We start from the raw sequence: 10779 nt of genomic DNA on the forward strand, positions 1-10779 counted from the left end.
TAGTATCTATCTCGAAGTTGACGAATTCGTGTGTGTTTAGGGTTTTCGTGAACATTCTCATGGAATCTATCCCGGAAACTGCTAAAGATTCATCGTTCTTAGGAATTTCCAAACTTATAGTAGTCTGATCCTGGCCAGGTTTCAAAATCGGAGACAGTATCTATCTCGAAATTGACGAATTCGTGTGTGTTTAGGGTTTTCGTGAACATTCCCATGGAATCTATCCCGGAAACTGCTAAACATTCATCATTCTTAGGAATTTCCAGACTTATACTGGTCCGATCCTGGCCAGTTTCGATCTCGGAGCCAGTATCTATCTCGAAGTTGACGAATTCGTGTGTGTTTAGGGTTTCCGTGAACATTCCCATGGAATCTAGCCTGGAAACTGCTAAAGATTCATCGTTCTTACGAATTTCCAGACTTAAAGTGGTCCAATCCTGGCCAGGTTTCGATCTCAGAGCCCGTATCTATCTCGAAGTTGACGAATTCGTGTGTGTTTAGGGTTTCCGTGAACATTCCCATGGAAATATAACCCGGAAACTGCTAAAGATTCATCGTTCTTAGGAATTTCCAGACTTATAGTGGTCCGATCCTGGGAAGGTTTCGATCTCGGAGCCAGTATCTATCTCGAAGTTAACGAATTCGTGTGTGTTTAGGGTTTTCGTGAACATTCCCTTGGAATCTAGCCCGGAAACTGCTAAAGATTCATCGTTCTTAGGAATTTCCAGACTTATAGTGGTCCGATCCTGGCCAGGTTTCGATCTCGGAGACAGTATCTATCTCGAAGTTGACGAATTCGTGTGTGTTTAGGGTTTCCGTGAACATCACCATGGAATCTATCCCAAAATCTGTTAAAAATTCATCGTTCTTACGAATTTCCAGACTTATAGTGGTCCGATCCTTGCAAGGTTTCGATCTCGGAGCCAATATCTATCTCGAAGTTGACGAATTCGTGTGTGTTTAGGGTTTTCGTGAACATTCCCATGGAATCTAGCCCGGAAACTGCTAAAGATTCATCGTTCTTAGGAATTTCCAGACTTATAGTAGTCTGATCCTGGCCAGGTTTCAAAATCGGAGACAGTATCTATCTCGAAGTTGAAGAATTCGTGTGTGTTTAGGGTTTCCGTGAACATTCCCATGGAATCTAGACCGGAAACTGCTAAAGATTCATCGTTCTTAGGAATTTCCAGACTTATAGTGGTCCGATCCTGGCCAGGTTTCGATCTCGGAGCCAGTATCTATCTCGAAGTTGACGAATTTGTGTGTGTTTAGGCTTTCCGTGAACATTCCCATGGAATCTATCCCGAAATCTGCTAAAGATTCATCGTTCTTACGAATTTCCAGACTTATAGTGGTCCGATCCTGGCAAGGTTTCGATCTCGGAGCCAGTATCTATCTCGAAGTTGACGAATTCGTGTGTGTTTAGGGTTTTCGTGAACATTCCCATGGAATCTAGCCCGGAAACTGCTAAAGGTTCATCGTTCTTACGAATTTCCAGGCTTAAAGTGGTCCGATCCTGGCCAGGTTTCGATCTCAGAGCCAGTATCTATCTCGAAGTTGACGAATTCGTGTGTGTTTAGGGTTTCCCTAAACATTCCCATGGAATCTATCCCGGAAACTGTTAAAGATTCATCGTTCTTAGGAATTTCCGGACTTATAGTGGTCTGATCTTGGCCAGGTTTCGATCTCGGAGACAGTATCTATCTCGAAGTTCACAAACTCGTGTGTGTTTAGGGTTTCCGTGAACATTCCCATGGAATCTAGCCCGAAATCTGCAAAAGGTTCATCGTTCTTATGAATTTCCAGACTTATGGTGGTCTGATCCTGGCAAGGTTTCGATCTCGGAGCCAGTATCTATCTCGAAGTTGACGAATTCGTGTGTGTTTAGGGTTTCCGTGAACATTCCTATGGAATCTAGCCCGGAAACTGCTAAAGATTCATCGTTCTTACGAAGTTCCAGACTTATAGTAGTCCTCTCATGGCCAGGTTTCGATCTCGGGGCCAGTTTGTTTCTCGAAGTTGACGAATTAGTGTGTGTTTAGGGTTTTTGTGAACATTCCTATGGAATCTAGCCCGGAAACTGCTAAAGATTCATCGTTCTTAGGAATTTCCAGACTTATAGTAGTCCGATCCTGCCCAGGTTTCGATCTCAGAGCCAGTATCTATGTCGAAGTTGACGAATTAGTGTGTGTTTAGGGTTTTCGTGAACATTCCCATGGAATCTAGCCCGAAATATGCTAAAGATTCATCGTTCTTAGGAATTTCCAGACTTATAGTGGTCCGATCCGGCCAGGTTTCGATCTCGGAGCCAGTATCTATCTCGAAGTTGACGAATTCGTGTGTGTTTAGGGTTTCCCTAAACATTCCCATGGAATCTATCCCGGAAACTGTTAAAGATTCATCGTTCTTAGGAATTTCCGGACTTATAGTGGTCTGATCTTGGCCAGGTTTCGATCTCGGAGACAGTATCTATCTCGAAGTTCACAAACTCGTGTGTGTTTAGGGTTTCCGTGAACATTCCCATGGAATCTAGCCCGAAATCTGCAAAAGGTTCATCGTTCTTATGAATTTCCAGACTTATGGTGGTCTGATCCTGGCAAGGTTTCGATCTCGGAGCCAGTATCTATCTCGAAGTTGACGAATTCGTGTGTGTTTAGGGTTTCCGTGAACATTCCTATGGAATCTAGCCCGGAAACTGCTAAAGATTCATCGTTCTTACGAAGTTCCAGACTTATAGTAGTCCTCTCATGGCCAGGTTTCGATCTCGGGGCCAGTTTGTTTCTCGAAGTTGACGAACTAGTGTGTGTTTAGGGTTTTTGTGAACATTCCTATGGAATCTAGCCCGGAAACTGCTAAAGATTCATCGTTCTTAGGAATTTCCAGACTTATAGTAGTCCGATCCTGCCCAGGTTTCGATCTCAGAGCCAGTATCTATGTCGAAGTTGACGAATTAGTGTGTGTTTAGGGTTTTCGTGAACATTCCCATGGAATCTAGCCCGAAATATGCTAAAGATTCATCGTTCTTAGGAATTTCCAGACTTATAGTGGTCCGATCCTGGCAAGGTTTCAATCTCGGAGCCAGTATCTATCTCGAAGTTAACGAATTCGTGTATGTGTTAGGGTTTTCGTGAATATTCCCATGGAATCTATCCCAGAAACTGCTAAACATTCATCGTTCTTAGGAATTTCCAGACTTATAGTTGTCCGATCCTTGCCAGTTTCGATCTCGGAGCCAGTATTTATCTCGAAGTTGACGAATTTGTGTGTGTTTAGGGTTTCCGTGAACATTCCCATGGAATCTAGCCTGGAAACTGCTAAAGATCATCGTTCTTACGAATTTCCAGACTTAAAGTGGTCCGATCCTGGCCAGGTTTCGATCTCAGAGCCAGTATTTATCTCGAAGTTGACGAATTCGTGTGTGTTTAGGGTTTCCGTGAACATTCCCATGGAATCTAGCACGAAAACTTCTAAAGATTCATCGTTCTTAGGAGTTTCCAGACTTATAGTGGTCCGATCCGGCCAGGTTTCGATCTCGGAGCCAGTATCTATCTCAAAGTTGACGAATTCGTGTGTGTTTAGGGTTTCCCCAAACATTCCCATGGAATCTATCCCGGAAACTGTTAAAGATTCATCGTTCTTAGGAATTTCCGGACTTATAGTGGTCCGATCCTGGCCAGGTTTCGATCTCGGAGACAGTATCTATCTCGAAGTTGACAAATTCGTCTGTGTTTAGGGTTTCCGTGAACATTCCCATGGAATCTAGCCCGAAATCTTCTAAAGATTCATCGTTCTTACGAATTTCCAGACTTATGGTGGTCCGATCCTGGCAAGGTTTCGATCTCGGAGCCAGTATCTATCTCGAAGTTGACGAATTCGTGTGTGTTTAGGGTTTCCGTAAACATTCCTACGGAATCTGGCCAGGAAACTGCTAAAGATTCATCGTTCTTTCGAATTTCCAGACTTATAATGGTCTGATCCTGGCCAGGTTTCGATCTCGGAGCCAGTATCTATCTCGAAGTTGACGAATTCGTGTGTGTTTAGGGTTTCCGTGAACATTCCCATGGAATCTATCCCGGAAACTACTAAAGATATATCGTTCTTACGAATTTTAAGACTTATAGTGGTCCGATCCTGGCCAGGTTTCGATCTCGAAGCCAGTGTCTATTTCGAAGTTGACGAATTAGTGTGTGTTTAGGGTTTTCGTGAACATTCCTATGGAATCTAGCCCGGAAACTGCTAAAGATTCATCGTTCTTAGGAATTTCCAGACTTATAGTAGTATGATCCTGGCCAGGTTTCAAAATCGGAGACAGTATCTATCTCGAAGTTGAAGAATTCGTGTGTGTTTAGGGTTTCCGTGAACATTCCCATGGAATCTAGACCGGAAACTGCTAAAGATTCATCGTTCTTAGGAATTTCCAGACTTATAGTGGTCCGATCCTGGCCAGTTTCGATCTCAAAGACAGTATTTATCTCGAAGTTGACGAATTCGTGTGTGTTTAGGGTTTCCGTGAACATTACCATGGAATCTAGCCCGGAAACTGCTAAAGATTCATCGTTCTTAGGAATTTCCAGACTTATAGTAGTCTGATCCAGGCCAGGTTTCAAAATCGGAGACAGTATCTATCTCGAAGTTGAAGAATTCGTTTGTGTTTAGGGTTTCCGTGAACATTCTCATGGAATCTAGCCCGGAAACTGCTAAACATTCATCGTTCTTAGGAATTTCCAGACTTATAGTGGTCCGATCCTGGCCAGTTTCGATCTCAAAGACAGTATTTATCTCGAAGTTGACGAATTCGTGTGTGTTTAGGGTTTCCGTGAACATTCCCATGGAATCTAGCCTGGAAACTGCTAAAGATTCATCGTTCTTACGAATTTCCAGACTTAAAGTGGTCCGATCCTGGCCAGGTTTCCATCTCGGAGCTAGTATCTATATCGAAGTTGACGAATTCGTGTGTGTTTAGGGTTTCCGTGAACATTCCCATGGAATCTAGCCCAGAAACTGCTAAAGATTCATCGTTCTTAGGAATTTCCATACTTATAGTGGTCCGATCCTGGCCAGGTTTCGATCTCGGAGCCAGTATCTATCTCGAAGTTGACGAATTCGTGTGTGTTTAGGGTTTCCGTGAACATTCCCATGGAATCTAACCCGGAAAATGCTAAAGATTCATCGTTCTTAGGAATTTCCAGACTTATAATGGTCCGATCCTGGCGAGGTTTCGATCTCGGAGCCAGTATCTATCTCGAAGTTGACGAATTCGTGTGTGTTTAGGGTTTCCGTGAACATTCCCATGGAATCTAGCCCGGAAACTGCCAAAGATTCATCGTTCTTAGGAATTTCTGGACTTATAGTGGTCCGATCCTGGCCAGGTTTCGATCTCGGAGCCAGTATCTATCTCGAAGTTGACGAATTCGTGTGTGTTTAGGGTTTCCGTGAACATTCCCATGGAATCTAGCCCGAAATCTGCTAAAGATTCATCGTTCTTACGAATTTCAAGACTTATAGTGGTCCGATTCTGGCAGGGTTTCGATCTCGGAGCCAGTATTTATCTCGAAGTTAACGAATTCATGTGTGTTTAGGGTTTCCGTGAACATTCCCATGGAATCTAGCCTGGAAATTGCTAAAGATTCATCGTTTTTACGAATTTCCAGACTTAAAGTGGTCCGATTCTGGCCAGGTTTCGATCTCAGAGCCAGTATCTATCTCGAAGTTGACGAATTCGTGTGTGTTTAGGGTTTCCGTGAACATTCCCATGGAATCTAGCCCGGAAACTGCCAAAGATTCATCGTTCTTAGGAATTTCTGGACTTATAGTGGTCCGATCCTGGCCAGGTTTCGATCTCAGAGCCAGTATCTATCTCGAAGTTGACGAATTAGTATGTGTTTAGGGTTTTCGTGAACATTCCCATGGAATCTAGCCCGAAATCTGCTAAAGATTCATCGTTCTTACGAATTTCCAGACTTATAGTGGTCCGATCCTGGCCAGGTTTCGATCTCGGAGCCAGTATCTATCTCGAAGTTGACGAATTCGTGTGTGTTTAGGGTTTCCGTGAACATTCCCATGGAATCTAGCCCGAAATCTGCTAAAGATTCATCGTTCTTACGAATTTCCAGACTTATAGTGGTCCGATCCTGGCCAGGTTTCGATCTCGGAGCCAGTATCTATCTCGAAGTTGACGAATTCGTGTGTGTTTAGGGTTTCCCTAAACATTCCCATGGAATCTATCCCGGAAACTGTTAAAGATTCATCGTTCTTAGGAATTTCCGGACTTATAGTGGTCTGATCTTGGCCAGGTTTCGATCTCGGAGACAGTATCTATCTCGAAGTTCACAAACTCGTGTGTGTTTAGGGTTTCCGTGAACATTCCCATGGAATCTAGCCCGAAATCTGCAAAAGGTTCATCGTTCTTATGAATTTCCAGACTTATGGTGGTCTGATCCTGGCAAGGTTTCGATCTCGGAGCCAGTATCTATCTCGAAGTTGACGAATTCGTGTGTGTTTAGGGTTTCCGTGAACATTCCTATGGAATCTAGCCCGGAAACTGCTAAAGATTCATCGTTCTTACGAAGTTCCAGACTTATAGTGGTCTGATCTTGGCCAGGTTTCGATCTCGGAGCCAGTATCTATCTCGAAGTTGACGAATTCGTGTGTGTTTAGGGTTTTCGTGAACATTCCCATGGAATCTAGCCCGAAATATGCTAAAGATTCATCGTTCTTACGAATTTCCAGACTTATAGTGGTCCGATCCTGGCAAGGTTTCAATCTTGGAGCCAGTATCTATCTCGAAGTTGACGAATTCGTGTGTGTTTAGGGTTTTCGTGAACATTCCCATGGAATCTAGCCCGGAAACTGCTAAAGCTTCATCGTTCTTAGGAGTTTCCAGACTTATAGTAGTCTGATCCTGGCCAGGTTTCAAAATCGGAGACAGTATCTATCTCGAAGTTGAAGAATTCGTGTGTGTTTAGGGTTTTCGTGAACATTCCCATGGAATCTAGACCGGAAACTGCTAAAGATTCATCGTTCTTAGGAATTTCCAGACTTATAGTGGTCCGATCCTGGCCAGGTTTCGATCTCGGAGCCAGTATCTATCTCGAAGTTGACGAATTCGTGTGTGTTTAGGGTTTCCGTGAACATTCCCATGGAATCTATCCCGAAATCTGCTAAAGATTCATCGTTCTTACGAATTTCCAGACTTATAGTGGTCCGATCCTGGCAAGGTTTCGATCTCGGAGCCAGTATCTATCTCGAAGTTGACGAATTCGTGTGTGTTTAGGGTTTTCGTGAACATTCCCATGGAATCTAGCCCGGAAACTGCTAAAGGTTCATCGTTCTTACGAATTTCCAGACTTAAAGTGGTCCGATCCTGGCCAGGTTTCGATCTCAGAGCCAGTATCTATCTCGAAGTTGACGAATTCGTGTGTGTTTAGGGTTTCCCTAAACATTCCCATGGAATCTATCCCGGAAACTGTTAAAGATTCATCGTTCTTAGGAATTTCCGGACTTATAGTGGTCTGATCTTGGCCAGGTTTCGATCTCGGAGACAGTATCTATCTCGAAGTTCACAAACTCGTGTGTGTTTAGGGTTTCCGTGAACATTCCCATGGAATCTAGCCCGAAATCTGCAAAAGGTTCATCGTTCTTATGAATTTCCAGAATTATGGTGGTCTGATCCTGGCAAGGTTTCGATCTCGGAGCCAGTATCTATCTCGAAGTTGACGAATTCGTGTGTGTTTAGGGTTTCCGTGAACATTCCTATGGAATCTAGCCCGGAAACTGCTAAAGATTAATCGTTCTTACGAAGTTCCAGACTTATAGTAGTCCTCTCATGGCCAGGTTTCGATCTCGGGGCCAGTTTGTTTCTCGAAGTTGACGAATTAGTGTGTGTTTAGGGTTTTTGTGAACATTCCTATGGAATCTAGCCCGGAAACTGCTAAAGATTCATCGTTCTTAGGAATTTCCAGACTTATAGTAGTCCGATCCTGCCCAGGTTTCGATCTCAGAGCCAGTATCTATGTCGAAGTTGACGAATTAGTGTGTGTTTAGGGTTTTCGTGAACATTCCCATGGAATCTAGCCCGAAATATGCTAAAGATTCATCGTTCTTAGGAATTTCCAGACTTATAGTGGTCCGATCCGGCCAGGTTTCGATCTCGGAGCCAGTATCTATCTCGAAGTTGACGAATTCGTGTGTGTTTAGGGTTTCCCTAAACATTCCCATGGAATCTATCCCGGAAACTGTTAAAGATTCATCGTTCTTAGGAATTTCCGGACTTATAGTGGTCTGATCTTGGCCAGGTTTCGATCTCGGAGACAGTATCTATCTCGAAGTTCACAAACTCGTGTGTGTTTAGGGTTTCCGTGAACATTCCCATGGAATCTAGCCCGAAATCTGCAAAAGGTTCATCGTTCTTATGAATTTCCAGACTTATGGTGGTCTGATCCTGGCAAGGTTTCGATCTCGGAGCCAGTATCTATCTCGAAGTTGACGAATTCGTGTGTGTTTAGGGTTTTCGTGAACATTCCCATGGAATCTAGCCCGGAAACTGCTAAAGGTTCATCGTTCTTACGAATTTCCAGGCTTAAAGTGGTCCGATCCTGGCCAGGTTTCGATCTCAGAGCCAGTATCTATCTCGAAGTTGACGAATTCGTGTGTGTTTAGGGTTTCCCTAAACATTCCCATGGAATCTATCCCGGAAACTGTTAAAGATTCATCGTTCTTAGGAATTTCCGGACTTATAGTGGTCTGATCTTGGCCAGGTTTCGATCTCGGAGACAGTATCTATCTCGAAGTTCACAAACTCGTGTGTGTTTAGGGTTTCCGTGAACATTCCCATGGAATCTAGCCCGAAATCTGCAAAAGGTTCATCGTTCTTATGAATTTCCAGACTTATGGTGGTCTGATCCTGGCAAGGTTTCGATCTCGGAGCCAGTATCTATCTCGAAGTTGACGAATTCGTGTGTGTTTAGGGTTTCCGTGAATATTCCTATGGAATCTAGCCCGGAAACTGCTAAAGATTCATCGTTCTTACGAAGTTCCAGACTTATAGTAGTCCTCTCATGGCCAGGTTTCGATCTCGGGGCCAGTTTGTTTCTCGAAGTTGACGAATTAGTGTGTGTTTAGGGTTTTTGTGAACATTCCTATGGAATCTAGCCCGGAAACTGCTAAAGATTCATCGTTCTTAGGAATTTCCAGACTTATAGTAGTCCGATCCTGCCCAGGTTTCGATCTCAGAGCCAGTATCTATGTCGAAGTTGACGAATTAGTGTGTGTTTAGGGTTTTCGTGAACATTCCCATGGAATCTAGCCCGAAATATGCTAAAGATTCATCGTTCTTAGGAATTTCCAGACTTATAGTGGTCCGATCCGGCCAGGTTTCGATCTCGGAGCCAGTATCTATCTCGAAGTTGACGAATTCGTGTGTGTTTAGCGTTTCCCTAAACATTCCCATGGAATCTATCCCGGAAACTGTTAAAGATTCATCGTTCTTAGGAATTTCCGGACTTATAGTGGTCTGATCTTGGCCAGGTTTCGATCTCGGAGACAGTATCTATCTCGAAGTTCACAAACTCGTGTGTGTTTAGGGTTTCCGTGAACATTCCCATGGAATCTAGCCCGAAATCTGCAAAAGGTTCATCGTTCTTATGAATTTCCAGACTTATGGTGGTCTGATCCTGGCAAGGTTTCGATCTCGGAGCCAGTATCTATCTCGAAGTTGACGAATTCGTGTGTGTTTAGGGTTTCCGTGAACATTCCTATGGAATCTAGCCCGGAAACTGCTAAAGATTCATCGTTCTTACGAAGTTCCAGACTTATAGTGGTCTGATCTTGGCCAGGTTTCGATCTCGGAGCCAGTATCTATCTCGAAGTTGACGAATTCGTGTGTGTTTAGGGTTTTCGTGAACATTCCCATGGAATCTAGCCCGAAATATGCTAAAGATTCATCGTTCTTACGAATTTCCAGACTTATAGTGGTCCGATCCTGGCAAGGTTTCAATCTTGGAGCCAGTATCTATCTCGAAGTTGACGAATTCGTGTGTGTTTAGGGTTTTCGTGAACATTCCCATGGAATCTAGCCCGGAAACTGCTAAAGCTTCATCGTTCTTAGGAGTTTCCAGACTTATAGTAGTCTGATCCTGGCCAGGTTTCAAAATCGGAGACAGTATCTATCTCGAAGTTGAAGAATTCGTGTGTGTTTAGGGTTTTCGTGAACATTCCCATGGAATCTAGACCGGAAACTGCTAAAGATTCATCGTTCTTAGGAATTTCCAGACTTATAGTGGTCCGATCCTGGCCAGGTTTCGATCTCGGAGCCAGTATCTATCTCGAAGTTGACGAATTCGTGTGTGTTTAGGGTTTCCGTGAACATTCCCATGGAATCTATCCCGAAATCTTCTAAAGATTCATCGTTCTTACGAATTTCCAGACTTATAGTGGTCCGATCCTGGCAAGGTTTCGATCTCGGAGCCAGTATCTATCTCGAAGTTGACGAATTCGTGTGTGTTTAGGGTTTTCGTGAACATTCCCATGGAATCTACCCCGGAAACTGCTAAAGATTCATCGTTCTTAGGAATTTCCAGACTTATAGTAGTCCGATCCTGGCCAGGTTTCGATCTCGGAGCCAGTATCTATCTCGAAGTTAACGAATTCGTGTGTCTTTAGGGTTTTCGTGAACATTCCCATGGAATCTATCCCGGAAACTGCTAAACATTCATCGTTCTTAGGAATTTCCAGACTTATAGTGGTCCGATCCTGGCCAGTTTCGATCTCGGAGCCAGTATT

Source organism: Papaver somniferum, unplaced genomic scaffold (assembly GCF_003573695.1).
Source record: "Papaver somniferum cultivar HN1 unplaced genomic scaffold, ASM357369v1 unplaced-scaffold_18, whole genome shotgun sequence".
Classification (NCBI taxonomy): Eukaryota; Viridiplantae; Streptophyta; class Magnoliopsida; order Ranunculales; family Papaveraceae; genus Papaver; species Papaver somniferum.